This window comes from Macaca fascicularis, chromosome 10, assembly GCF_037993035.2.
Source record: "Macaca fascicularis isolate 582-1 chromosome 10, T2T-MFA8v1.1".
In the NCBI taxonomy this organism is placed as follows: domain Eukaryota; kingdom Metazoa; phylum Chordata; class Mammalia; order Primates; family Cercopithecidae; genus Macaca; species Macaca fascicularis.
Window position 1 is genome coordinate 92190065 of NC_088384.1, and position 27180 is coordinate 92217244.

At 49.5% G+C, this 27180-nt stretch overlaps 1 protein-coding gene and 1 non-coding gene across 24 annotated transcripts in view; both read left to right on the forward strand.

Annotated features, from left to right (window-relative positions):
* The window catches only part of EPB41L1 (erythrocyte membrane protein band 4.1 like 1), a 140323-nt gene that overhangs the window by 11562 nt on the left and 101581 nt on the right, over nt 1-27180 (forward strand). For all 23 annotated transcript variants that reach the window (XM_074005209.1, XM_074005223.1, XM_074005211.1 and 20 more), the window contains exon 2: nt 8176-8230. The gene's annotated coding sequence lies outside the window, so the exon portion shown is untranslated. The remainder of the gene's footprint in view (nt 1-8175; nt 8231-27180) is intronic.
* Nucleotides 17479-17582, forward strand: LOC123567377 (small nucleolar RNA U13). Its single transcript, XR_006690291.2, has one exon. It is a non-coding gene; the product is annotated as a small nucleolar RNA U13 (small nucleolar RNA).

Genomic DNA, 27180 nt, shown 5'->3' on the forward strand with positions numbered 1-27180 from the left:
GGGTCTTAAGGTCAAATGAGGCAGTAAGACTCTAGTACAAGAAGTCAGTGTCTGGCAGAGATGTGGCTGAGTGAGTTGAGGGGTGAGTCATTAGTGTAGATGCCAGGCTAGAGGTGACATTTGAGCCAGAAGGGCATGAAGCAGGAAGGGCAATGACAGTCTGGGAGGAGGCCCATATTCCCTGTGGAGAATGGGGAAGTGGGGTGCATATTTGGAGAGTTTTAGGAAGGATATGGGAAACAGCAGAGCAGAAGCAGAGTTAGAATCTCCCTGCAGAAGGGGCATAGGGTCGGCACCCCGGATGGAGCAGGAGCTTCAAGCTTTGTTTTGCCAAGAAGAATTTGGGGGAGTGATGACTCATGGTGCCGCCATTGAGAGTGAGAGAGAGACTGCGGGAAGGTAGCGTAGAAGAGTGAGGCTTTATGGCAGAGGAAGCGGGGACCAGGGAGGTGGGGGGACATTGTCCCTCTGCCCAGGCTTGTGCTAAGAATTGGTGAGGTGGGCTTCAGTTCCGGGCTTCTGCAGGGCTGCCTGTTTATCTGGCCAAGATTGGGATTTGAACATTGATGTCTGAAGTTAAAGTACAAAATGACTCCAGAAATGTCAGAATCTCTATATGTCAGAGCCCACTAGCAGAAGTGATCTCTGAATCCACCTCCCTCATGCCACACCATGCAGGTGGGAAGCAGAGGCCTGGGAGGAGGAGATGGCACCCAAGAACACCTAGTGAACTGGCCCTGCGCACTCTGGATGGACTGTGGACCTAGGCCTGTGTTAGGGTGAGGAGGGGGCCGGAGAACCCATGAAAGATGTACGTGACAAGCAAACGTCAAGCTGGGAGCAGTCTGTTGCTAGGGTGTGTGCGTGATCCCAGGTGAGTGGGATGTGAGTGGGCCAGAGCCGTCATCATTCCAGGCTTTCCTTCCGGAAAAGGAGAAAGGGCCACATAGGTGGGAGCCAGGGGAATATTGGGATGTGGGGGAAATCAGGGGGTGGCTTGAGAAGAGGAGGCTGTTGCCAAGCAGCAAGAGATATGACTAGATGAGAACAGAAGAGGCACCCTAGCGTCTGTGGGCCTGGCTCTGTACAGCCCTGGACTGTAGAGGTATCACCTCCATTGCAAGGGAAGAAACCAGGACTCCCAAGGTCAGAGCTAGGAAGAATGGAGTCAGGAGTGGCATCCAGGGCTGGGGGACTTCAAAGCCATGTCTCTGGCATGCCCTGGGTGGCAACCATTCCAGTTTTTGTGAGATCCTGGGGTCAAAGGGGTCAAGGAAGTACTCAGCCCAGGGCAAGTCATCTTTCACTTCCTTTCACTTCCCCTCCATCAATCTGCCCATCGAGCAGGACTGTTTTCTTCTACTTTACCCACCCCGCTTAATTTGTTGATGAAAAATATTTATTGAGCACCACTATGTGCCAGGCACTGCCCTTGATTTCATGGAACTTATGCCATCACTCCTTGGCACCGAGGGCTATCCCACATTGCCAGGGAAGGATGGGAAGGAGGAGGGGAGGGGGCCACTGGCCACTTCTCTCTCCCTTTACATGAGTCACTCCCTCTTCTCAGCTTCTATCCCCTTGCAAATGCCCTAGCCCCAGATGGTTCTTGTTGGAACTACCTCCTGCCTAAATGAAAACCAGTCAGAGTTAATTGTTAAACCTAATAGCTGGTGAGAGTTTCACTCTGCTGGGCTGGTGGGAGTGGGACTGCACCCTAGGGGAGGGGTGGAGTCACCCAGGTTTTTCTGGCTGGTACCTGCCACCTTTTCCCTAGAATCTCCCTGCAGAAGGGGCATAGGGTCGGCACCCCGGATGGAGCAGGAGCTTCAAGCTTTGTTTTGCCAAGAAGAATTTGGGGGAGTGATGACTCATGGTGCCGCCATTGAGAGTGAGAGAGAGACTGCGGGAAGGTAGCGTAGAAGAGTGAGGCCCTGCTTCCAGGGCCCTCTCCTCCCCTCTTCCCCAGGGGGCAGGCTGCCATCTGGCCCTTTCCCCTGCCTCCAGCTAAGGTGTCCCTGGGAGGTGAGCACTGGCTCTGGCCTTAGTCCAAGGGCCTCTGGGTGAGTGCTCTTAGGGGAGGTGTGGGGGAGGGCAGGGTGTCTAGCCCTGGAGACCTGCCCAGAGGCCAGGCAGCCAGTGGACCTTGCTGGCTTTGCCTCCTGCTGGGTGTGGGTGGGGGAGCTAAGGATGGTGTCATAGTGGCCTAAGCCCTACACACAGGACCACTGCCTGTGCAGCCCATGCTATGCCATTGTCCTGCCCTCCTTCCCTTTTGTCCTCTTCACTGAGTTTCTTATTCTGGGCCATTCTCTGCCAACAGACTGGGAGGTATGGGCACCCTGAGAATAGTGGCAAAGGCTTATTCCTTCTTCTAGTAGACTGAGCCTCAGGGTAGGCCCCTGCCAAAGTTTAGGGACAGAGCTCAGGTTTCCGAGTCAGCGGGCCTAGTCAAAGCTGGGTGACTTTGCGCAGGTGACTTACCTCTGTGAGCCACAGCCTCATCCTCTGAACACTACAGGAGTTCCTATTTGGGGGGGTTTGAGGAGTCAGTGAAGGATACTGGGTACTCAGATCCCATTGTCACCATCACTGTGTAGGCACCAGAGGTAAATATTAATATTAGGTTCAGTAAGGTTTTGTTAAATGAGTAGATGCCATTCTATTCAGAGGTAAGCTCACAGAGGTAAGTCAGCTTTACCTCCGAGGCTTAGCTCTGGGCTAGGGCCAAGGAGGCCATCAGCCCAGGCCCTCAAGGACTTGACTGCAGAGCTGCAGCTGCCCCATACAGCAGCCTTAGTCACATGTGGCTAGTGGACATGTACAATGTGGCTAGGACCACCGAGGAACTGAACTTTTTGAACTCTATCGCCCAGGCTGGAGTGCAGTGGCACAATCTTGGCTCATTGCAACGTCCACCTCCCAGGCTGAAGTGATTCTCCTGCCTCAGCCTCCAGAGTAGTTGGGACTACAGGCATGCCCCACCATGCCTGGCTAATTTTTTGTATTTTTAGTAGAGACGGGGTTCCACCATGTTTTCTGGGCTAGTCTCAAACTCCTGAGCTAGGGCAAAGTAATCCCAAAGGATTACAGGCATGAGCCACCACGCCTAGCCGAATTTTAAATTTCATTTAATATTTAATTTTATTTGATTTTAGCTAATTTAACATTTTAAAAGAATGCTCCATTTATTTATTGACAAACTATACGTGTTTGGAAACTTAGATTTGTGAATATACCTTTTTTTCTTTCCCCCCCGAGACGGAGTCTTGCTCAGTTGCCTAGGCTGGAGTGCAGTGGCACGATCTCAGCTTACTGCAAGCTCCACCTCATGGGTTCATGCCATTCTCCTGCCTCAGCCTCCTGAGTAGCTGGGACTACAGGCGCCCGTCACCACGCCCGGCTAATTTTTTTTTATTTTTAGTAGAGATGAAGTTTCACCATATTAGCCAGGATGGTCTCGATCTCCTGACCTCGTGATCCACCCACCTTGGCCTCCCAAAGTGCTGGGATTACAGGTATGAGCCACTGCACCTGACGCCTTTTTTTTTTTTTTTAAATCATAAAGGTGGCTGGGCGCGGTCGCTCACGCCTGTAATCCCAGCCCTTTGGGAGGCCAAGGTGGGCAGATCACTTGAGGTCAGGAGTTCGAGACCAGCCTGGCCAACATGGTGAAACCTCATCTCTACTAAAAATACAAAAATTAGCCGGGTGTGGTGGTGCACACCTGTAATTCCAGCTACTCAGGAGGCTGAGGCAGGAGAATCGCTGGAACCCGGGAGGCGAAGATTGCAGTGAGCTGAGATGGTACCACTACACTCTAGCCTGGGTGACAGAGTGAGACTCCATCTCAAAAAAAATAAAAAAATAAAATAAAATAAAATAAATTGTAAAGGCTTAAGCCTGTAATCCCAGCCCTTTGGGAGGCCGAGACGGGCGGATCACGAGGTCAGGAGATCGAGACCATCCTGGCTAACACAGTGAAACCCGGTCTCTACTAAAAAATACAAAAAACTAGCCAGGCGAGGTGGCGGGCGCCTGTAGACCCAGCTACTCGGGAGGCTGAGGCAGGCGAATGGCGTAAACCCGGGAGGCGGAGCATGCAGTGAGCTGAGATCCAGCCACTGCACTCCAGCCTGGGTGACAGAGCGAGACTCCGTCTCAAAAAAAAAAAAAATTGTAAAGGCAAGGAGAATCTAAATATCTTATGAATATTTAGCACCTGAATCAAGATGTATTGTAAGTATAAAATACACATTGGATTTAGAAGAGGATGTATTAAAAAGTAAAATATCTCTGTAGTCTTTTTCATTTTAGTTTTAATTTTTTTTTAGAGACAGATTCTCACTCTGTTGCACAGGCTGAAGTGAGTGGCACGATCGTAGCTCACTGCAATCCCTGAACTCCTGGACTTAAGGGATCCTCCCACTTCAGCTAGTAGCTGGGACTATAGGCATGTGTCACCTCACCCAACTAAATTTTTTTATTTTTTGTAGAGACAAGGTCTTGCTATGTTGGCCAGGCTGGTCTTGAACTCCTGGTCTCAAGAGATCCTTCTGCCTCAGCCTCCCAAAGTGTGGGGATTACAGGCTTGAACCACCGAGCCAGGCCTATAGTATTTTTTACATTGATTACATGTTGAGATAGATATATTGGGTTAAATGAATATATTATGAAAATTAATTTCCCTCATTCCTTTGCACTTTTTAAAATGTAGCTACTAAGGCCAGGCACGATGGCTCACACCTGTAAACCTAGCACTTTGGGAGGCCGAGGCAGGTGGATTGCTTGAGACCAGGAGTTCGAGACCAGCGTGGGCAACATGGAAAAACCCTGTCTCTACTGAAATTACAAAAATTAGCCAAGCATGGAGGTGCGTGCTTGTAACCCCAGCTATTTGGGAAGCTGAGGCATGAGAATTGCTTGAATGCGGGAGGCGGAGGCTGCAGTGAGCCAAGATCGTGCGTCTGCACTCCAGCCTGGGTGACACAGCGAGACTCTGACTCAAAAAATAAAATAAAATAAAATAAAATGTAGCTACTATAAACTTTTAAATTACATACATGGCTTGCATTATATTTCTATTTGACAACACCATTGTAGACGGAGTTGAGCTGGACACGTTCGATTAATAATAGAAGACTACATAAAGACTAGTTATTTGGGGAAGGTTGGGAGGTCAATGAAGGATGGATATTCCCCACCTCACCCCAGCCCGGGCCTTGCCCCTTGGTGGAATGTTACCTTGGACAGCCCCATAGCCTTGAGGATGAGATCAGGGCTTCTGATGGCAAATGAAAAACCTTGGTCTGGGTCCTCATCCTGTCCATGCCCTTCACTTGCTGTGTGTGTGACCTTGGGCACTTCTCTTTGCTGAACCTGAGCCTTTCATCTGCAAACTGAGACTAATGGTGGTTGAGGGGATGGCCTGAGAAATAATCTGAGTGAGTATTTAGCACAGTGCCTGGCATGCCCAAGCAATCAAATATTTGCTGTTTGGTGGTTGCTACTACTGTTAGTGTGGGGGCTGTTGCCACGACAGTACTGTTGCATCCAGCAGCTCATATTCAGTTATTCCATGTGTCTCAAGGGACACTGGCCAGAGGGGAAGAAGTTAAAATAGCTTGAGGGTGGGAGTTGGGATGGGGATTTGTATGATACCTCATCTCATACCTTTGTATGATACCTCAAGAGATTGCTTGGTTTTCGGGTAGCTCCTTGGATATTCCTTTCTGCAAGTGATCAGGCAAAGATAAATTCCCATTTTACAGATGAGGAAACTGAGGCCTGTGAAGGGAAAGTGACCTGGCTACACAGCCGGAACCTGAATGCAGGACATCCTGCCCCTGTCATGGTGGTATTGGTGTCAGCTGATGCCACCATTCGAGGTTGTAGGAGCAGCGCCTGACCAGAAATCCAGAGCTTGTAAGGAATGGTTATTATTAGTCTTCTGTAACTGGAAAGGATCTTAACATTGTTTAGTACAACAGTCTCATTCTGAAGTCGAAGAAACAGAGATGAGAAAGACAGAGTGAGAGAGAGAGAGAGAGAGAGAGAGAGAGAGAGAGAGAGAGAGAGAGAGAGAGAGAGAACTGCTGATCACATAGCAAGTTGGTGGCCAAGCTGGAACTGATTCTGTTTGCTTAGATCCAACCTTCAGCTCAGCCCCAGCAGGATGGACCGCCCTGCTTGTCAGCGCCCTTCTCTCCTGCCCAGTCCCCAGAGAGGGCTTCTGAGAAAGAGGCTTTTGTTTCATCAGCTCCTCCTGGTTTCCTCTCAAGGTAGCTGCACACGCATGCACACACACACACTCACACCCATTGGCCCCAGTTTGCATTTGTTACACACACACACTCTCACATCCTATTGGCCTCAGTTTGCGTTACACACACACACACACACACACCCCATTGGCCTCAATTTGCATTTGTCCCTATTCCAGGTTTAAAGGGCCCTGAAATTTGAAGCCTATCCACACATACCTACTTTCTGGGTATCCTCAGAAAGACCATGAGCTTTTACATCAAGGAGGCCTGAGTTCAAATCCTTCTTCTATCTCTGATTCTCTCTGTGACCTTGGGCAAGTCACTTGTTCTTTTTTGACCTCAACTTCCTCGTCTGAAAAGCAGGAACAGGAATGGTATATGTACAACCTAGTGGTTTAGCTGAGTTCCAGACCCCAGCCACCAGTGTAGGGGTCTCAGCTCTGCCACTTATTCACTGCCTCGTCTTCAGTGAGTCATTTCATCCTTCTAGGTCTCGGTTTCCCCATCTTTGAATGGCGCTGCTACCTCTTGGACAGTTGTGATAAGGTACCTTGCTGAGCTGTTCACAGGTGTCATCTCATTTAGTCCCCCCTATTAGCCCTGGAAGCAGACACTATTACTCCTATTTTCCAAATGAGGAAGTAAAATGACTTGCCCTGGGCCACATAGCTAGTTAAGTGTTAGAACCAGAATTCAAACCAGGTCTGAGTGACTCCAGAGCCTAAGCTCATAAACCACTGTACGTTCTTCCTGTTCACCTGATTTTCGTATTCTACATGAAGTAGGAACACCTCATCCCACCTGGAGACTGACCTGAGTGTGTGAGTCCAGAGTGCCTGTAGGTTCTCCCTCCAAGTCTCCTGCTCCATTGCATACTAAGCCTGACCTGTGGTTGGAGCTCAAAGAGGACTGAAAATGTACTTACATACTCTGAGTGAATTACACCAGAACAGGGTGTGAATGCTAAAAAGACCCCGAGGGAGGCCGGGCATGGTGGCTCACGCCTGTAATCCTAGCACTTTGGGAGGCCAAGGTGGGTGGATCACTTGAGGTCAGGAGTTTGAAACCAGCTTGACCAACATGGTGAAACCTTGTCTCTACTAAAAATACAAAAAATTAGCCGGGCATGGTGGCGCATGCCTGTAATCCCAGCTACTTGGAAGGCTGAGACAGGAGAGTTGTTTGAACCTGGTGTACGGAGGTTGCAGTGAGCCAAGATCGCGCCATTGCACTCCAGCCTGGGTGACAGAGCGAGACTCCGTCTCAAAAAAAAAAAAAAAAAAAAAGAAAAGGAAAGACCCCGAGGGATCACTGATTCCAACCATATTTATTTCACAGACGGGGAGACAAAGGCAAGGAAAGGCCAAGTGGACAGCAGGGGGTATAACCATGGCACCTGAGGAGGAACGTGGAGATTGGGGCCCCCACTTTCCTTCCTCCCCATACGTCTAGTCCACCAGCAAGTTCTGGGGATACCACGTCTTAAATACCTCTTGAGTCCGTCCACCTCTTTCTATCTCTTCTGCAACCACCCTAGCCTAGGCCCTTGTTATATCTCCCCTGGATAATCACAACAACCTCCTAACTGGTGTTCCTACAGCTTCCCCTGCCCCTCTTCCATCCAGCCTCTACCCTGCAAGCCAGTGGTTTCTCTTTGCTCTTACAATAAAGAGCGAATCTTCACCTTGGCCTCCAAAGTCCTTCACTGCCTGGCCCCTGCCACCGCTTCAGGTGCATATTTGTTACTTTCTATTTTGCTTTCCGCCTTGTCACAAGGCCTTTTTGTTTAACAGGTTCAGCAACTTCCCTAAGGTGCCTCAGACAGTCAAATGCCAGCCTCTCAATTTCCAGCACATGCTGGGCTCATGAACTCCTGTTCTGAGGAGCTAACGCTGTTTCCTCTCTCTAGGTGCCTGACTGACAGAAGTTCTTGCCCCTGGGGAGCTGGTGTGGACAGAGGAGGGGTGAGTGTTCTAGAGGCACAGCCTTATTATTCTCCTGCTGAGGTTGGACAAAGAGGTCTTCTAGGCCCTTGGGCTCTCAATTTTGACATATTTGACTGCTGGGGAAGTGTGAGGCTTTGTTTCGGGTGGCATTGAAAACAGGGGCAGTACTGGGGGCCCTCCCTGGTTTTGGCTTGTTTTGGGGTAGGAGCTGAAATGCATATTCATCAAGCTCTGTATTCAACAACAGGCTTTGCCTCTATTGCTCATCCATGCCACCACGGCTGGTGAAGGACGGTGCTGGGCCTGGAAGCTGGCCCCACGGCCCTTGCCTGCCTTTGCTTCACCACTCCTAGGTCATAGACTAGATTCAGAAGAGAGTGTTTTCATCCTGGCCCTGCCCGTTGACTACTATATGACCTTCCTTTCTATTGGCCTCAGGGTTGCGTCAACATTGTTGGGTCAGGGGATAGGGGAAAGTAGGGTCAGACTAAATGATTTGTTTTCAAACAGAGGGAACTCTCCTTTTCCATTGCACCCCAAAGAATCTCAATGTACAAAACAACTAAAGGGGTTGCAGTGTGTGTTGGAGTTGGCATGGGGCTGGCCAATTCCTCAACCCCAGAAGCCCCCAGACAATGCAACTGACCTTTTCTTGGCTTTATGAAAGACACTTTGGAAACCACTGACCTGGGGCGTGTCAAAGCTTCTTCCCAGCTTGGAGGTGCTGTGACTCTGGCAGGGCGAGGGAGTAGAGAGGGAACTCAGCCAATGGAGTTACATTGATTGGGAAATTTCGAAGTAACATGCAAATGTCACTGTGATGTTACTAGTAAGGCACAACTGCCAGGGCTGTGATGTTGCCATTCTGGAGTCCTCTGGTTTTTAATTTTGGTTCGATGTGAAGTATCTTTGTACCCCTAGGGAAATTTTCCATTTGTGTGTGTGTGTGTGTGTGTGTGTGTACACATGTGTGTGCACCTGTAGGGAGCAGGAACTATGGGGAATGAAGTGTGGCCAAGCCAGGCTGGGACAGGTAGAATGAATGGTGGGCAGAGCTGGGAGCATGTTGCTCCTGGGGGTGGTGGGGATAGGGGGTGGCTTTAGCTCAGTTAAAAGGAGCGATTTGGCTCCTTCCTACAGGGGCCCCATGGAGATCTCTGGGCAGGAAGCACCGGGAACAAGGAATCCTCTGTCCGCAGCCACAGCACAGCCAGGACAGAGGAGGTGGATTAGGAGTTCCCGGGAGGGAGCCTACCCAGCCTTTCCCTGACATTTGGGCAAACTTGTGGGGAGATGCGGAGCTCAAGGTATGTGCGCATAGGGAAGGTGGGGCCGTTAAGGGGAGGTTGAGATCAGCTCATGCATTTATTCCACACATTCCTCAAGCTTCCTGAAGCCTTTCAAGGAGCGAAGCTCAGAGGCAGACAATTCTGTAGGAGTCAGAGCCAAGAAAGATGAGACTCTAGGTATTAACCACCATCAGTTTACTGAAGGAGACAGGAAATGTGAGAGATAATAAGACTTTCACAGGCAGCTGGGTGCAGTCGGAGCTATTTGGCCTGTGTGTCTAGAGCCCCACATTCAAATTCTTGCTCTACAGTAATGGTCTCATGACTTCCCCTTTCTGAGCCCTCGTTTCTCCTTCCATAGAACTCAGATGAACACATCAGCCCTAGCTACTTCTCAATGCTTTTCTAAGTGTCAATTAGAATGGAGTTTTTCAAATCTTTTTGGACAGCAGAAACCCAATACTGTAAGCATTTATAGCAGAACTTGTCTGGTTCTGGGGCAGTTTCCCCAGAATTTTGCCCTCCTCATGGCTCTTAGTTTCCTGGGTGCTTTTGGAGATACCTCTGCAAATTCCCAGGGCTCTAGGAAGCAGGGTCTAAAGACACTGGGTCAGGGTATTCTTGAGAACAGGCTTTGAAAACTGCCCAACTGCAACCCAGATGATAGGGGTGGTGCCACGTACACAAGAGTCGTTATAATACTGGCTTCTGCTTGGCCCTGCCCATGGCCAGCACTGACCTTATCTTAGTTAGGGTCTATACAATTGGGCATGGCTTTTTTCCAGAAACCAGTGACAAAAACTCAACTCAAAGTGGCTTTAAACCAAAAAATGACTTTAATGGATCCTGGGGCAGTTCATGGGTCTGAAGAATGAGGAATCAGGTTGACACTCTCTCTGCCATCACTGTTTGTCACCTTTAAGCTGTCCTCTGCCCCAGCTTAGCAATCCAAACAGAAAAGGGAGACTCTTTTTCTTCTAGAATCTGTATGTCAATCCAAGGGAAGGACTCTGAGTGGTTCAGTCACTGTTGCTGGGAGGATAGGAATATTCTGAGTGGCCAGGTGTGGGTCAGGTGCCTACCCATGTAGCTAATGTAGGGGCACAGCTAGCACCAGACATAGGGGGAGTAGAAGACTGTTGGCAGACCACGAGAACATGCTAGGATATTAGTGGAACCCTAGGTTGTAACAGCTCATAGGCCTGCAAGGGGCTGTAACTCCCCTCTTCAGTTATAGTAATGCAAATGCCAACAATAATAACAATAGCGAATGTGCATTGAATTACTCTCTCTGTGCCAGGCATGTTCTGTTACTTTATGTGTATTCTTTCATTTAACTCTCATGACAGTCTTTGGGTAGGTCCTATTATTCCTATTATTTCCCCATATTATCGATGAGGAAACTGAGGACCTATTAAATTAAGGCCACACTTTGAGTAAGTAAGGGAGCTGGGTTTCAAGCCCAAGGTGTCTGGCTTCAGAGACCATGCTCTGACCACTGCATCTCCAGCCTCTGTTTGGTAGGCCAAGTAGCCATCTTGCTTTTGCTTGTATGCACGGAGCTCATGACCTACAGAGGCAGCCCAGGCCCAGGTTGCACTGCTCTGCCTGTTGAAAAGGGCTTCCCTATGCAGTGCACATGTCTACCTCCATACAAATCCATCCAGACAGCATATGGCTCTGTGTTAGGTGTTTCAGGAGATATCAAGAAAAATCATCCATGAATCTGCCTGAACGGTCACCATCACAATAAGTCACATTACTGACATTGTGCCAGGCTCCATGCTGAACTCTTTATGTGCATTATGTCATTTAATTGCAACAGCAGGCCAGGTGCAGTGGCTCACACCTGTAATCCCAGCACTTTGGGAGGCTGAAGCAGGTGGATCAATTGAGGTCGGGAGTTCGAGACCAGCCTGACCAACATGGTGAAACCCCATCTCTACTAAAAATACAAAAATTAGCCAGGCGTGGTGGTGCACACCTGTAATCCCAGCCATTTGGGAGGCTGAGACAGGAGAATCACTTGAACTCAGGAGGTGGAGGTTGCAGTGAGCTGCGATCGTATGACTGCATTCCAGCCTGGGCGACAGAACAAAACTGTCTCAAAAATATAATAATAATAATAATTGCAACAACAACTCCAGAGAGTGGGTTCTGTTATTGTCCCCATTTTCCAGGGGAAACTGAGGCTCAGAGGGAGTAAGTAACTAAGAAACTGCAAAGCTGGTATTTGAGTTCAGGTCTGCCTAGCTCCAGAGCCTGTACTAGAACCCACTGCAGTCAGCTGTGTCCCCTAGAGGGGGAATACATGTGTGCAGATGTGATTGTGACACAGTCAGCATGCAAATTGCCACTGAGAGGGACAGGAAAAATGCAACTGAAGTTCAGAGGAGAGAGGTGAGGGAAAGGGGGAGAAGGGGACATTTGATCTAAGTTGAAGGGAACTAGGATTTGGACATTCAGTTCAGGGAGGGATCTCCAGGAAGGGTTGGAAGAGAGAAGCAGGGGTAGTGAAGCTTGGGGAGAATGAAAGAGCTGAGGTGGGGGTGAGGATGGGGGGTGTTGTGGCCAGCTGTGCTTTCAGGCCCCACAGAAGGTGCCTCCTTCTTCCAGACTGTTCTCTTCATAGATGTGAAGAGGTTTGATCTTCTCCAGGAGAGCTCAACACAGGTGCTCAGTTCCTTCCTTTCCTCCTGATGTGAGGTGGACAGGCCCTATCTGGAGGGTAGACAAGGTACCTGGGCACCAACAGCTGTCAGTGCTTCATTCCCTTCTTCCTGGTAGTGAATGGAGGGAAGAATGGTCCATTCCCCAGGGATCAGCACTTTCTCCAGACAGCACAGTGCTCCAGGCACCAGAATGGCTGGACTAGCCATTCAGGAGGGTTCTCCATGTCCTCCCTGGATAACAGGCTGAAGCATGTGCCTCTCACCCATGGAGGGGCTCCTTTCTCCTGTGCCCTCCCTTAGCTAATCTCATCCATTTGTCAGAAGGTGGATAATGCCCCCCAGAGGCCTGGGCTCTGTTCCTAAAGTGCCTTTGGATTTTTCTCCAAACAACACAGGTGGGAAATTGGGGGAAGAGTATGATGTAGTGCTAGGAGCTCTCTTGGTTTCAAAGGGTAGAATAGCAGTTATTTTTCCTGAGCTGGACTCACAGTGAGTCAGGGGTTTTATCATCCCATTTTGCAGATAAGGAAGTTGAGGTTCAGAGGAGGAAAATGATGCAAATGCAGTTGTCACATGAAATGTGAATGACTGTGCCATTGTCTCCTGAAGGAAGGACGTAAACCTAGAGACTCAACATGGAAAACTGCCCCTTCCCTCCCCTGCTCTTGCCCATCAATTCTTCCTCCTGTGGCAGTGGCTCTGAAATGCTGACTCTGGCTACCCTGGCTGCTCTCTATCCTCTCCTCTACATGGTAACAGATCATTCCTCCTGGCCTGCCTGAGAGCTAGAGGGGTGTCTCTGGGGGACCCAGGCCTCAGGAATGTTGCCCACATAAGGTCCAGATGTCCATTATTTCTTCTGTGACTCTTATGGTCTCTGGAGTCCCTGGATTTCTTCAATCCTTCTTGAAGGAATTCTAGCATTTCTGTAAGGGGAAAAGACGCAGAGAAGGACAGAAGAATTCTTTCATTAGGGTCCTTCAACCCCATGGCCCTTATCACCTGGCTCACACTAGAATTAGAATCAAAGTCCTTTATATTTTTTTCTACAAAAGGCTTCTTTGTTTGTTTGTTTGTTTTTTAGGGCTTTTCAATTTTTCATCTCATCTGATTTTCCTTGTAATCCTGCGAAATAAGGCAGGAAGGGTATAATTATCCCCATTTTGTGGGTGGGTTAACTGAGGCTCAGAGAAGGTAAGTGACTTCTCCAAGTTTGCACAAAAGATAGTGGCAGAGCAGGGCTAGAAGATAGAAGCCAGTGTCCAGGAATCCTGACCTTTCTTCTCAGTGCCCAGTGCTGACAGCTACTGGGACAGCCTCTGGCTGGCCTCTTAGTCCCTCTCCACCTCCATCCAGGACTCCCTTTCTGGTTCAGCCCAGTGTGGGGGAGGGGTCATGTCCCTTGGTTAAGCAAACCTTAACCAAGCACTTCTATAATTGAGCTATCCCTGAGGATGATGAGATACTGATATCGATGTGCCAAGACCTCTCTCATTCTCAGTAGTCAAGAGGGAGACTCAGATGAAGAACCAAGCCCTGACAATATGTTGTGATTAGTACTGAAGGGAGGTGGGCTCAGGGGCTGCAATGCCTGTTCGGACCTTTCCAGGCTTCCTAAGGCCTCCAGAGTAAAGCCTCACTCACCAGTTCTGTATCTGAGAGTCCCCCAAATCCAGCCCCAACCTACGACTCTTGCCAATCTCAGCTAACATAACAGGCTAGTCTTTTCCTTCTGACAAGATGGACAAGATTAGTCATTTGTTAGGGGGCATCCCTCTGTGGGATGTTGGAGGAATGGGTTTCAGCCTGCTTGCTGCTCAGGGAGTAGATAGGGAAACTGAGGCAAGTGTCAGCACAATGGCTACATTCAGGACAGCTTAGAGAGGCAAGGCTAGGAAAAGACTTGGACTCGGCTAATATGATGGGCCTTTCCCCAGGAAAATCTACTGCTTTGTTTCATTAAATGAAACACAGATGGCGCGTGCCTATAATCCCAGCTACTTCAGAGGCGGAGGCAGGAGAATTGCTTGAACTGGGACCTAGGAGGTGGAGGTTGCAGTGAGCCAAGATCGAGCCACTGCACTCCAGCCTGGACTACAAGAGCAAGACTCCATCTCAAAAACAAACAAACAAACAAAACACAGAGTGTACTGAGTGCCTATCTTTTGCTCTACTTCTATCCCAGAGAAATTCTTCCAAGGGGCACCCTGAGCTTTATCAGAAAAGTAGCACTTAGGCCAAACCAGAACCAGAGACCCAGGTTCTTAAGGAGCATTGGAGGTTATAGCTCAGCACTTGCCAGAACAACTGGGATTCTGGAATTACTGATGATGACTGCACAACTCCATACGTAAATATACTCAAGAGGAGTGAATTGTATGCTGTAAAGTGGTACATTTTATGGCATATGAATTTTTTTTTTTTTTTTTTTTTTTTTTTTTGAGACGGAGTCTCGCTCTGTCACCCAGGCTGGAGTACAGTGGCCGGATCTCAGCTCACTGCAAGCTCCGCCTCCCGGGTTTACGCCATTTTCCTGCCTCAGCCTCCCGAGTAGCTGGGACTACAGGCGCCCGCCACCACGCCCGGCTAATTTTTTGTATTTTTTAGTAGAGACGGGGTTTCACCGTGTTAGCCCGGATGGTCTTGATCTCCTGACCTCGTGATCCGCCCGTCTCGGCCTCCCAAAGTGCTGGGATTACAGGCTTGAGCCACCGCGCCCGGCTGGCATATGAATTATATCTCAATTTTTTAAAAAAAAGAATACCTGGGATTATATTAGAGCATGCCCTGCACATGTAGGTGCTTAATAGATATTTGTTGAATGAATGCGTTAATGAATGTAACATGTATTTATTCATTTTACTTAAAAATTTTTTTTTGATGTAAGAACATCTTATAAAGTACATTTGTTTGATCCTCACAGCAGCTGTGAGGAGGAGGCAAGGCAAGAATAATGATCCCCATTTAACAGATAAGGAAACAGAGGGCTGGAAAGATTAAATGACTTACCCAGGGCAATTGAATTAAAGTTTTAGAGAGTTGAAATAAGTTTTTATGCTATCTCCTCCAGCCCCTGATTCATTAAGCAAACCTTAACCAAGCACTTCTATAATTGAGCTATCATGGGGATGGTGAGATACTGATACCAATGTGCCAAGACCTCTCTCATTCTCAGTAGTCAAGAGGGAGACTCAGATGAAGAACCAAGCCCTGACAATATGTTGTGATTAGTACTGAAGGGAGGTGGGCTCAGGGGCTGCAATGCCTGAAGGGGCTCTGACCAGCCCTGGGGAGAGCAGGGTGATTGCCCTGGAGTCTGACAACTGACTGGACCAGGAAGGATCAGAAAGATGGCCAAAAGAAAGGACAAGGTGTGGCCGGGTGTGGTGGCTTATGCCTGTAATCCCAGCACTTTGGGAGGCTGAGGTGGGCAGATCGCTGGAGGTCAGTAGTTGGAGAACAGCCTGGCCAAGATGTGAAACCCTATCCCCACTAAAAATACAAAAATTAGCCAGGCATGGTGGTGCATGCTTGTAATCCCAGCTACTTGGGAGGCTGAGGTGGGAGAATCGCTTGAACCTGGGAGGGTTGCAGAGTCGAGACTGAGCCACTGCACTCCAGCCTGGGTGACAGAGCGAGACTCCATCTTGAAAGAAAGCAAGAAAGAAGGAAGGGAAGGGGAGGGAAGGGGAGGGAAGGGGAAGGGAGGAGAGGGGAGGGGAGGGAAGGGGAGGGAAAGGTGGGCAGGGAAGGGAAGGGAAGGGTGGGCAGGGTAGGGTGTCTTCATGTCAGTCCAGGGTGCCCTTGAATCCTGTGATGAGATTAGGGCTGGCTTTGATTCAGAAGACCAGGAGTCACTGATGAATTTTAAGCAGGCGAGGAACAATGCTAGATTTATCTCTGCCCTCCATCCAGGGCAAGCCCATTTCAGCCCATTCTTCAATACCACTCTCCCTGCCCACCCTCCTCCTCTGTACCCTCTGCACTGGTCACACGGTGAGCCTGATAGAGGTGAACTTGAGCCCAGGAGCCCTCTCTCTCAGACCAAGCTAGTCCTTGCTTCATCACTCCAAGTAGCCCTCCTCAGTTTGAGTCCGCCCCTGACATTGCTGTTCTGGCCTTCAACTGATCATAGCTAGAAACTGTCGGTAACATTATCACTAAGCGCTAATAACCATTAAAACAGATGCCCATTTATCAAGCCCTTACTCTAAGCCAGGCATGGTTATAAGTGATTCATTTCTGTGTCACTTAAAATCATTTAATCCTTATCCTAAGAAATAGGTTATGGCCGGGCGCGGTGGCTCAAGCCTGTAATCCCAGCACTTTGGGAGGCCGAGGCGGGTGGATCACGAGGTGAGAAGATCGAGACTATCCTGGCTAACATGGTGAAACCCCGTCTCTACTAAAAATACAAAAAATTAGCCGGGCACGGTGGCGGGCGCCTGTAGTCCCAGCTACTTGGGAGGCTGAGGCGGGAGAATGGCGTGAACCCGGGAGGCGGAGCTTGCAGTGAGCCGAGATCACGCCACTGCACTCCAGCCTGGGAGACACAGCGAGACTCTGTCTCAAAAAAAAAAAAAAAAAAAAAAAGAAATAGGTTATAGTATAGTCCCTAGTTGGCAGATCAGGAAACTGAGGCACAGAAAGGTGTCACAATTTGCCTAAGTGTTGGTGAAGGTGGGATTCAAAACCAGAGGCTGTACTGAGTCTTATCCACTGGACTGTAGAGCACACAGGAGGAAAAGGACAGTCAGTCCAGCTGAAGACTGAGTGAGCAAAGAAGGACTGGTCCGGTGAACTTGGAAAGCCCCAGAAGCACACATAGGCCTTGAAGTCCATACATTCAGTGTGATGGGCAATCTGTCTTTTGCCTTTGAATCTAGGATTTCTGAAGCTCTAGGCTGACTGTGTCCCTGTCTGTTTGATGTAGCCTGGCTGGAGCCTGAGCCCTGGACAGCCAGATTCATATTTTCTCTCTCATCTGTTTCTCTTTCTCCTACCCACCACCCCAGTGCTTGGGCCTAGAAATGGATTCTGCCTCCAGCTGCTCCTCCATTGAGTCCTGATTTAGTCAGCACATTGTTATTAAAAACTCCCATTTGTCCTGTGTACTGGGATACAGAGGCCAACATGGCAGGTAAACACATGCTGTGGTCTGGATGTTTGTGTCCCCCTATAATTTATTTGTTGAGATCCTAACCACCAAGATAATGGTATTAGGAGGTGGGGCCTTTGGGAGGTGATGAGGTCATGAGGGCTCCACTTTCATGGATGGGATTAATGTCCCTATAAAAGATCCCAGAGCCTTTGGTAGTTCATGAGCATGATGATTGGGTATTCACGTACGTGTGTGAGATGTGCCACCTTCAAACCTTATTACAACATCAACGCATTACCTGTCTGACATGGAAAAAAAAAGAGTGATCTCAGAGAGCTAGATTTCCCTTCTACCATATGATGACAAGCTAGAAGGAGCCATCTCTGAACCAGAAAGCCGCCCTCTGTAGACACAGAATCTGCTGGCACCCTGATCTTTGACTTCTCACAAAAATGTGAGAAACAAATTTTTGTTGTTTATGAGCCACCCAGTTGATGGTGTTTTGTTATAGCAGCCCGAAAGCAGAACTTCATACCATTCTCTGGCATTTCCCAAGAGGCAGTGACAAAGATGTCTGTTGGTTCCTCCATGGGATGCATGATTTCAAATTTGGAAAAATACCTCTGTTGGGGGAGGTAGCATGTGCTGGGAGCCCTTGTGTTAGGGGTCAGGCTTGGGCTGTGATGCTGCCTCGTCTGTTGCCGTGCTGGGTGACCTTAGGCTGGTCCTTGCCTCTCTCTGGTCCTCTTCTTCCCTATCTACCAAAGGAGGGGATTGGCTGGAATATGAGAACAGTCCCTGGCGTTTGTGGGGCATTTGCCTGGTCTATGTGTCATGTGCTCACAGGAGCCCAGGCTGATTCCAAGGTCCCTTCCTGCCTGGCAGTTGGCTCCTGGGTCTCACAGGCCCTGGAAGTGACCTCTGGGGTGGGTAGCTCATCAGCTTCCCCACACTCTAGCCTGTGGGGTCTCCTGCTGGCTTCTCAGAGCTGACGGAACAGGTTCCAGCAACACAGCCCCTGACACAGAAGCCAGACCTGTCCAGCAGGGACCCCATGCACTGGTGGGTGTAACCTCTTATTCTTACCTTTGGGCAGGAAGTGGGGAAAGCTGGAGTGGGGATGGAGTGAGAGCAGACCTTCAAGGCCCCCTGAAACTATGCAGTTAACCTAGTCCTGCCTCAGGAAGGGTGGTGAAACCAAAGCCCTAGAAGAGTAGCTTTCCCCAAGACTTTGCCAAGTGTCACCAAACTATGCTGGAACCCAGATCTACTGATCCCTCCCTGCACAAGTGAGTCGTGTGCTCAGCTGTTACTGGGCGTTGCTCACGGAGTGGGGGAGGGCAAAGGATAGAGCCTGTGTGCACCTGGCCAGGTGGATAGTGGCCACATTTTATCCTGATGCTTATGGTTGGTGGGGGAGAAGTGTCTCCATGTCATTTGTCATGTTTCCCTGCCTCCTGTCATGTTTCTCGGATAAGTTCCTGGGTCTCTTGCCCAATTGATTCAAACAGCCTATAGGTTGAGTGTCCAGAGGAGGGGGCGATGCAGAGGGCGAGCCTTTGTGCCAAATGGGGACAGGAGGCCTGGTGAGTCCTGCTGTGCACCGTTCCTGGTGGTGGAGCCACTCAGCTGTGAGTGCCCATCCTTTCTCCTGGCCGTGGCCATGTGGCCTAGGCTAGCAGGCCCTGGAAGAGCCTCTCTGTGTCCTTCCTGGTTCTTGGTGTCTACAGCCTCACCCATAACCCTGAAGCTCTGGGCTCTGCTGCTCAGCTCTGGCACAGAGACTGGTTTAGCAGGTTTAGCCACACCCGTGAGCAGTGTGAGGGCTGGGAGCTGGGGTGGGGCAAGGCTGAGGAGGCAGTGCTGCCCTGTGCTTCCCCCCATACCCCCAAATCCCAGCCTCACTTCTGCTGCCTTTTCTACCTTTCTCAAGGAAGGCTTCCTGGCAAGCTGGAAGGCAGAGGCCACGCAGACTTCTAGTCCTGGTTCCACTACTTACTCGGTATGTGGCCCTTGGCCAGCCCCTTTCCCTTCTTGGACCTCAGTGTCAGCACCTGTACAATGGGGCTTTGGGCTCAGTGATCCTCAGACAGCCACGTTGTATGATTCTAGTTGGGACTCTGCCATTTTCTCTCCATCCCTGAACAAACGATAGAGCACTGACTGCCGCAGGTTCTGCCTTGGTAAAATGAGTGCCTCGACCCTTGCTCGCTTCCTGGGGATGTCGATAGGATCAGCAACATCCTAGCAAGCATCCAGTCTCCATGGGAAAGTTTTCTTTCTATAGTTTGGCCTGCCCTTATCTGGTTCAAGCAGAAGGAGAGATGATACCTAGAGATGGGGCTTTCTCTAGGCCCCCTCCCACACTCCACTTACCCTGAGACCTTAATTGACTGAGAACCAGGCTTTCTGGACGGCTCTGTGATTGGGGGGAGGGGCAGAGGTAGAGAACAAGAACACAGAGGAAAGGCCCTCGCACTTGCTGCCTCTCGTTCCTCCCGACCTTCAGATCAGCCCAGGGTTCGGGGGAAGAGGGGAAGGCAGGAAAGTTCCACCGCTGCTACAGGCCCCCTCTGTGACACTGGGAAAATTGTGTACTCTCACTGGACCTCAGTTTCCCTATCTAATCAGGAAGACACATGTCTTCCAGATCACATGTCCTCAGAAAATTTAAGTTCTGTTGCTTTGTTTGTTTGTTTGTTTTTGAGACAGAATCTCGCTCTGTTGCCCAGGCTAGATTGCAGTGGCACAGTCTCGGCTCGCTGCAACCTCCTCCTCCCGGGTTCAAGCGATTCTCCTGCCTCAGCTTCCCAAGTAGCTGGTATTACAGGCATCCACCACCATGCCTGGCTAATTTTTGTATTTTTAGTAGAGACAGGGTTTCGCCATGTTGGCCAGGCTGTTCTCAAACGCCTGGCCTCAGGTGATCAAAGACCTCAGGTGATCCACCACCTTGGCCTCCCAAAGTGCTGGGATTACAGGAGTGAACCACTGCGCCTGGGCAGAAAATTTAAGTTCTGACAATGTATAGATCAGAAGAAGGAATGGGAGTTAGATGAAGAGGACATTCCCAGTCTGAGATGGGGGATAGAGAGAGAAGAAAAAGGGAATTAACATTCATTGAGCACCTATGTGCCAGTGCTATGCCAATTACTTTGCATACAATACATACACCGTCTACATTCCCAAGTCTCCTTTCCAAGTGGCAGCCAGAGTGAACTTTGCAAAATACAAATTTGACTGGCTGCGGTGGCTTACGCCTGTAATCCCAACACTTTGGGAGGCTGTGGCAGGAGAATGGAACCCGGGATGTGGAGCATGCAGTGAGCCGAGATCACGCCACTGCACTCCAGCCTAGGCAACAGAGCAAGACTCCGTCTCAAAACAAACAAACAAAAACAAAAACACAAATCTGACCATGTCACTCAGTGCCTTTCCTCTGCCCTTAGAATAAAATCTAAACTCCTTACCATGGTGTACAGAACCCTGAGTGAGCCGGTCCCTGCTTCCCCTTCCAGATATCTATCTCTACTGGTCTCTATTGGTCATTGGAAATGATTCTATTGGTAATTTCCATCAGCCACAGGAGTCTTCTCTTTATTCATTTAGCAAATTCATTCCAGCCTCAAGACCTTTACACATGCTTAGGTTCCCTCTGCTTAGAATTCTTTTCCTGGCTCTTTGCCACCTTGGCTCTTTCTTACTCTTTACGTCTCAGTTTAATTTAGTCCTCCCACCCCCTGCACTGCTTTTTTCACCACCTCTTGATTCCTTCATAATGCTTATCACAATTTGTAGCTATTTGTCTTTTTCTTTTAATGTCATGTTCACTCTGGATTCCACATGGCATGGTACACAGTAGGTATTCAATAAGTATTTGTTGGATGAATGAATGAATGAATGAATGAGTTGTAAGGAAATGAGAGAGTGCTGGTTGAGTGCCTGGCATAGGGTATGGCTCTTAGGAGGTGCTCATAAATGGCAGCTTTTAGTGAAAACTGACATGGCAGAGATAATAAATACCCACCGATAGATTGCATACATGGTGGGTAGGGGATGCAGCGGGCAATTAAGGTTGGAAAGTGATGCGCTCGTGCCAGATCTTGGGGGTCCCTGATGCTTGGCCAAAGAGTTTAGACTTCCTGAAAGACAGTAGCTGGAAGTCATTGCTGGGCCATTAACGTAACTATAAAGCCCGACTTCTGAGATGTGGGCTCAGCCACTTTGTGTTCTCAAGGGGCTGTGCTGTATGGTGGTGGGGGTGCAGGGTGGCGGACAAACCCAGAGAGAGACAGGCTGGGAACCTTTCTGGTGTCATTCTCTGAGACAGGCTATTCCCACAGGCCCAGAAGGAGGGGACACAGTTAGGAGCATGCTGTGTTTTCTGATTCCACGTGGCCATTACACTGTTTCTGGGGAGTGGAGGTTAGGGGTGACCTAAGAGTCAGATGCTTGAATTTCTATTTGAGCCCCTTGTCAACCCTTATCAACCGTGTGACTTCTGCTAGGCTCATTTGAATCTCTGATTCTGTTTCTTCATCTGTAAACAGGCTGCTGTTCGTACCTGTCTCATAGTTTTCTTGGGAGGATCAATGAGGTAGAACCTGCAAAGGGCTTAGCAGAGAGCCTAGCACCTACTGAGCGCTCAGTAAAGGTGAGCTATTATCTTCCATTCAACAGTGGGGGATTCAGAAAGGTAGATTCAACCACAAGTGCACAGAGGCATGAAACAGGAGGGTGCTTTGGAATGGCAGGAGTTTCCTGTGTGTGTTGTGGATGGCAAGGAGGCAAGTGGAGTGGCAGGTGGGTCCAGCTCCTGCAGCCCGTGTGTACTGGCCAGGAGCTGACACTTTATCTGGAAAGCGATGAAGACACTGCAGGGTATTAGGCTGAGAATGATGTGATCCGATTTCTAGCAGTGGGGGGATGAATTGGAAGGGTAAGCCTGGAGACCAGGAGACGGATGGTAGGCTGTTGGTGTGGCCTGGTGAGAAGTGATGGGCTTCATCTCAGGCTCGTGGAAGTATAGAAGAGGGAATAGATCCCAGAGTGAGTTGAGACAGAGAATGGACAGAGTGTGGGGCCTGATGGGTCTCTGGGAAGGGAGGGGGGAGAAAGGAACTTGTTTTGGATGGCTGCAGGCTTTCTCAATGGGGTGGCTGACGAGATTATAAAGCTGAAAGTATGGACAGTGCATGTGGGTTTTGATGCCTGTAGTTTGACTTTTCTGGGAATTCAGTAGCTCCCTGAGAAACCTCTCTTTCATCTGACTCTCTGTGTAGAAAATCTTTCTAAAATCTCTGAATGATGACTCCTCCATTAGGGATGAGGAAGGCCTCCTGTGGGGACACTGTACATACCTCCTAAGGAGGGGTGGCAGCTTGGCCTCCTTTGGTGGTAACAAAGCTGGGAATTTTATTTGGAAGCTGTATTTCAGAGTCTATCAGTTTTCTTGTGATTTTCTTCAAAGCATGTACAAAGAGGCAGTTCCAGTTAGTGGAATATATATATATATATATATATATATTTTTTTTTTTTTGAGACGGAGTTTCTCTCTTGTGGCCCAGGCTGGAGTGCAATGGTGCCATCTTGGCTCACTGCAACCTCTGCCTCCTGGGTTCAACTGATTCTTCTGCCTCAGCCTCCCGAATAGCTGGGATTACAGGTGGCATGCGCCACCATGCCCGGCTAATTTTGTATTTTTAGTAGAGACGGGTTTTCTCCATGTTGGTCCGACCGGTCTCAAACTCCCGACCTCAGGTGATCCACCTGCCTCAGCCTCCCAAAGTGCTGGGATTACAGGTGTGAGCCACCATGCCCGGCCAGTGGAATGTTTTGTATTTATTCCACTCCTCTGGGCCAAGACTAGGCAACTTTTCAAGAGTGGTGAAAGGTAAGCTCCTGCGTGCTCCCTCTCCCTATTATTTTCTTGATGGGTGTGGACTGGAAGCTCACATTCCAGAGAAACTTAGGTCTTAGATTATCTGTCTAATTTTCCTTACGGATGGGAACAAGAGAAGGTGCATGCAAGTTGCTCATGATTGTGAATAATGCCACAGCTGGGCTTGGCTCAGGCACCTCACTGCCAGCTACAGGTTTTCCCATGGCATGCAGCTGGCACTGTCTCTGGAGAGGAGGATAGGGGTGATGAACTCATGAACATCAGCACAGCCCCCGGCCCATCTCAGAGGCACACATCTAGTGGCAGCGGGAGGGCCCCCGCAGACTGGAGAGGACTCAGCTATTGTCCTAAGCCTCCGACAGTGAGGCTCATCCATACCCCGCCTCCCATCTGAGATGAGCTCAGAGATATGACTGAAGTTTCAGCGCTAAAACCAAAGGGATTGGGTTGGTACCCCCTCCTTATGAGAAAAGCAGAGGAGAGCCCTGTCTGGGTCTGGAGGAATACAGTCTGCATCCCCACCCAAGCTGATTGCAGTGATGAGGAGATGCCTTTGTCTGAGTTGCCAGGGGAACCGAAGTTTCTGCCTTCTTCTGAGGCCCTGATTGGCTCCTGCTGGAGCTTAAGCTTTGGTGAATGGAAGGGCCTCTCTTCTGCCTACACCTTCCCTGAGGTGAGAGACAAGCAAGGCTGGAGTCCCCATGGATGCACTGTGTTGGTGTCTCTGTCCTACCTCCTTAGCTGGGGGTGCTGGATACCCTTGCTTATTCGTCTTTCACTAATCCCAGGCAGCATCTGCTCCAGGCCTTTCATCCTTCTAGGTCCAGGAAAACTAGCCTAAGAATCAGGAAACCTATACACCAATCCTGACATAGCCAGACTCACTCTTGGCCTTGGGCAGGTCTCTTCTCCCTGGGCCTCAGTTTCCCTACATGGAAAAATGAAGGCATTGGGCTAAACTCTGGTCCTGCCAGCTCTGACTTCCCTGACCACACAGCCCACATCCCCTCCTCTCTGACCTTCGTGGTCCTTCACATGCCTCTGACCGCATTCTCTCTCGTATGTTCCCTTGTAAGATGCAGGTCAGAATAGGGGGTTGCAACCAGCCTTGAGAATTGTTTTGGTTTTCTCTAGGAAAAATTGTGCTCCCTGAAGCCTGTCCTAAAAGCCCCACATCCTGCAATCCCCCTTGTTCTCATCTGTCTCACCTGGACCGAGCCCCAAGGTCAGAAGCCAGGAGGAACAAATGATGGGTGCTCATGTCTGTTGCAGGGTGGGGCTAGGCAGTGTGCAGACAGGAGCATGCGGGGGTTGCCGGGAGCAGCTGGAAGAGCCCTGGAGCTCAGCAGTCCTGGGTTCCAGGCCTAACTTGTCTACCTGCTGGCTAGGTGACCTTGGGAGGGTGGCTTAGTTGCAGTCTCCCCATCTATCACACAGGAATAATAATGCCACCTCACAGGGCTTGTTGCCAAGATGATGTGTCTGCCATACAGGAGACACCAAGTTCCCTTCCCTGCTCTCTCTTCTAAACAAGGCAGGGAGATAGGGAAAGTTCAGATCGAGGAGGGGCCCTAGGCTGCAGGACCTGAGGTGCCCCAGGCAGGGCCTTAGATGCTGCTCATTCCTGGCAGTGCCAAAAAGCAGGGAGAAAAAAGTATTGCCTTGGGCGGATGGGGGAGGCTGTGTGTCAGAGCTAATGTTTGAATAACACTTTTAAGATCCTCCAGGGACCTCAAATGAGGATTTTTCAGATGAGCTGAAAATGGAGCAAAGTAATGAGACTGAGCTCACTGGCAGGAAAGGGAGCAACCTTAATTGGTACTGGCCCTGCCTTGGCCCAGCGACACTCATTACCACAGGCTGCCCAGGAGGATGACCCGTGCATTTGGGCTGTAAGCAATGTCAATTTCTTAGCATGGGGTGTGATGGGGTTGCATCTGGTAGTGACTCAGCCCTGCTTCTTGTCGACTCACCAGGTTGAGGGTTAGAGGGGTCTTCTTAGACCTTCAGAGCCTGGTTTAGTTTTTAGCTTTGTGACCTAGCCTTTCTCCACCTCTAGGGTCTAGAGGCAGCAGCCCAGACCTGACCACTATCTGTCAGAGTTGTGGTGGGAGGCAGGGATGGGATGTTGAAGTCAGGCATGAGTTGCTGGGGGACCTTCCCTCCTTTGCTGAGGTTTGCCTGGGGTCCTGGATGAGGTGGGTGGAGAGAGGGAGGAAGGGGCATTCTCAGAAGAAAAAAGACTGGTGGGTGTGTGGGTGGGTGAATTTGTCCCAGTGAGATGTGACTGTCTGGGCAAGCTTGTTTTTGTGTAGCTTACATGGAGGAGGTACAGAATGTAAGGGACGTGTCTCAAAGAGGCTGAGGGATGGGCCTAAGAAGCCAGCATGGGCAGGGGTAAGGGGTGGGTCCTGGGGGTGGTTTGCGAGTCCCTGTGGAAACACAGGTGGTAGAACTGGTATGGACCAAGAGAGTCCTATTCTGAAGACACCAGAAAATTCTGACCAGGCTCTTATACGTGAGGCCTCTCCTGTTTTGCTTGGGCTGGACTGCGGGGTGAATGGCCGCGGGTGTGTGTGTTACCGCTTCTCCTGGGAGCCTGGTTTGCATTGTAAATACTGCTCCTGGAGCCACTGGTCATGGTGGGGGCACTTTTTCAGACGCCTTCCTGGGGAGTGTGTGAAGGCTGATTATTAGATCATTCTTGGCACCTGGTTTGCGTTATGAATGCAATTGGGGGGCATAAGGGCAAGCATCAGGTCACTAGTGGGTCCCAGGCCACCCTGACCCCAGGTTCACTGCTCCTGAAGCGCTCCCTCTCCTTGATCTCCTGGGCCAGCACACCCCACTTTCTGGCTTTCTCACCCCCTCTCTGGCCTGCCTTCATTTGCCTGTTCCTGCTCCTCTCCTTAACCGTTCAGTGTGTGGGTTCCTCAGGGCTGCATTGCAGTTATTGTCTTTAAAATAATACCGTTTTTTAATTTAAAAAATTCAATTTATTCATTTATTGTAAAAAATACAAAGGAGAGCTCACTATGTTGGCCAGGCTGGAGTGCAGTGGCAACTCACAGGTGCAGTCACAGCCTCAAACTCTGGGACTCAAGGGTCCTCCCACTTCAGCCTCCAGAGTAGCTGGGATTACAGGAGTGTGCCACTGCACCCAGCAGTTTTTTTTGTTTGTTTGTTTTTTGTCTTTGAGATGGAGTCTTGCTGTGTCACTCAGGCTGGAGTGCAATGGCGCGATCTTGGCTCACTGCAACCTCCGCCCCCCAGGTTCAGGTGATTCTCATGCCTCAGCCTCCCGAGTAGCTGGGATTACAGGCACCTGCCACCATGCCCAGTTAATTTTTCTATTTTTAGTAGAGACAGGATTTCTCCATATTGGCCAGGCTGATTTCGACCTCCTGACCTCAAGTGATCTGCCCGCCTTGGCCTCCCAAAGTGCTGGGATTACAGGCATGAGCCACCTTGCCACGTTGCCCGGCAGTTTTTTTTTTTTTTTAATTAAAACCATAATAACATAGTACCAAGATTTGGGAAAATAGGAAGCAGAAAAAAATTACTCCTAAATGTGATTGGGAGCTTGGAGTGTTTCCTTTCACCAGTTTTCCTTTGCTCTTTCTTGCATAGTCATAATTTCTACTGCATCATCAGTACTACCCTGCATTTTTCTCTTAACGGTGTATCGGAAGCTGCCTTCTGTGTCGTTACTGAGGATTCTATTAAATACATGATCGACTCATCCCTTTTCCTGCTGATGGATATTCAAGCTGTTTCCAGTTTTTTTATTATGAATAACAGTGCAATGAACATTGCATAAAATGTTCTTCCTGTATTTCATATGATGATGTATCTTGGGGTGAACACCCAGGAAGGGAATTCTGGGTAAAAGGCTGTGGCTGCCTTATAGGCTCTCGGTAAACTTGCCAAACTGCTATGCCAACCTTTAACCCCCAGCATCCAGGGTGAATGGCAGGAACTCTTTTTTATTTCTCTCTCTTTTT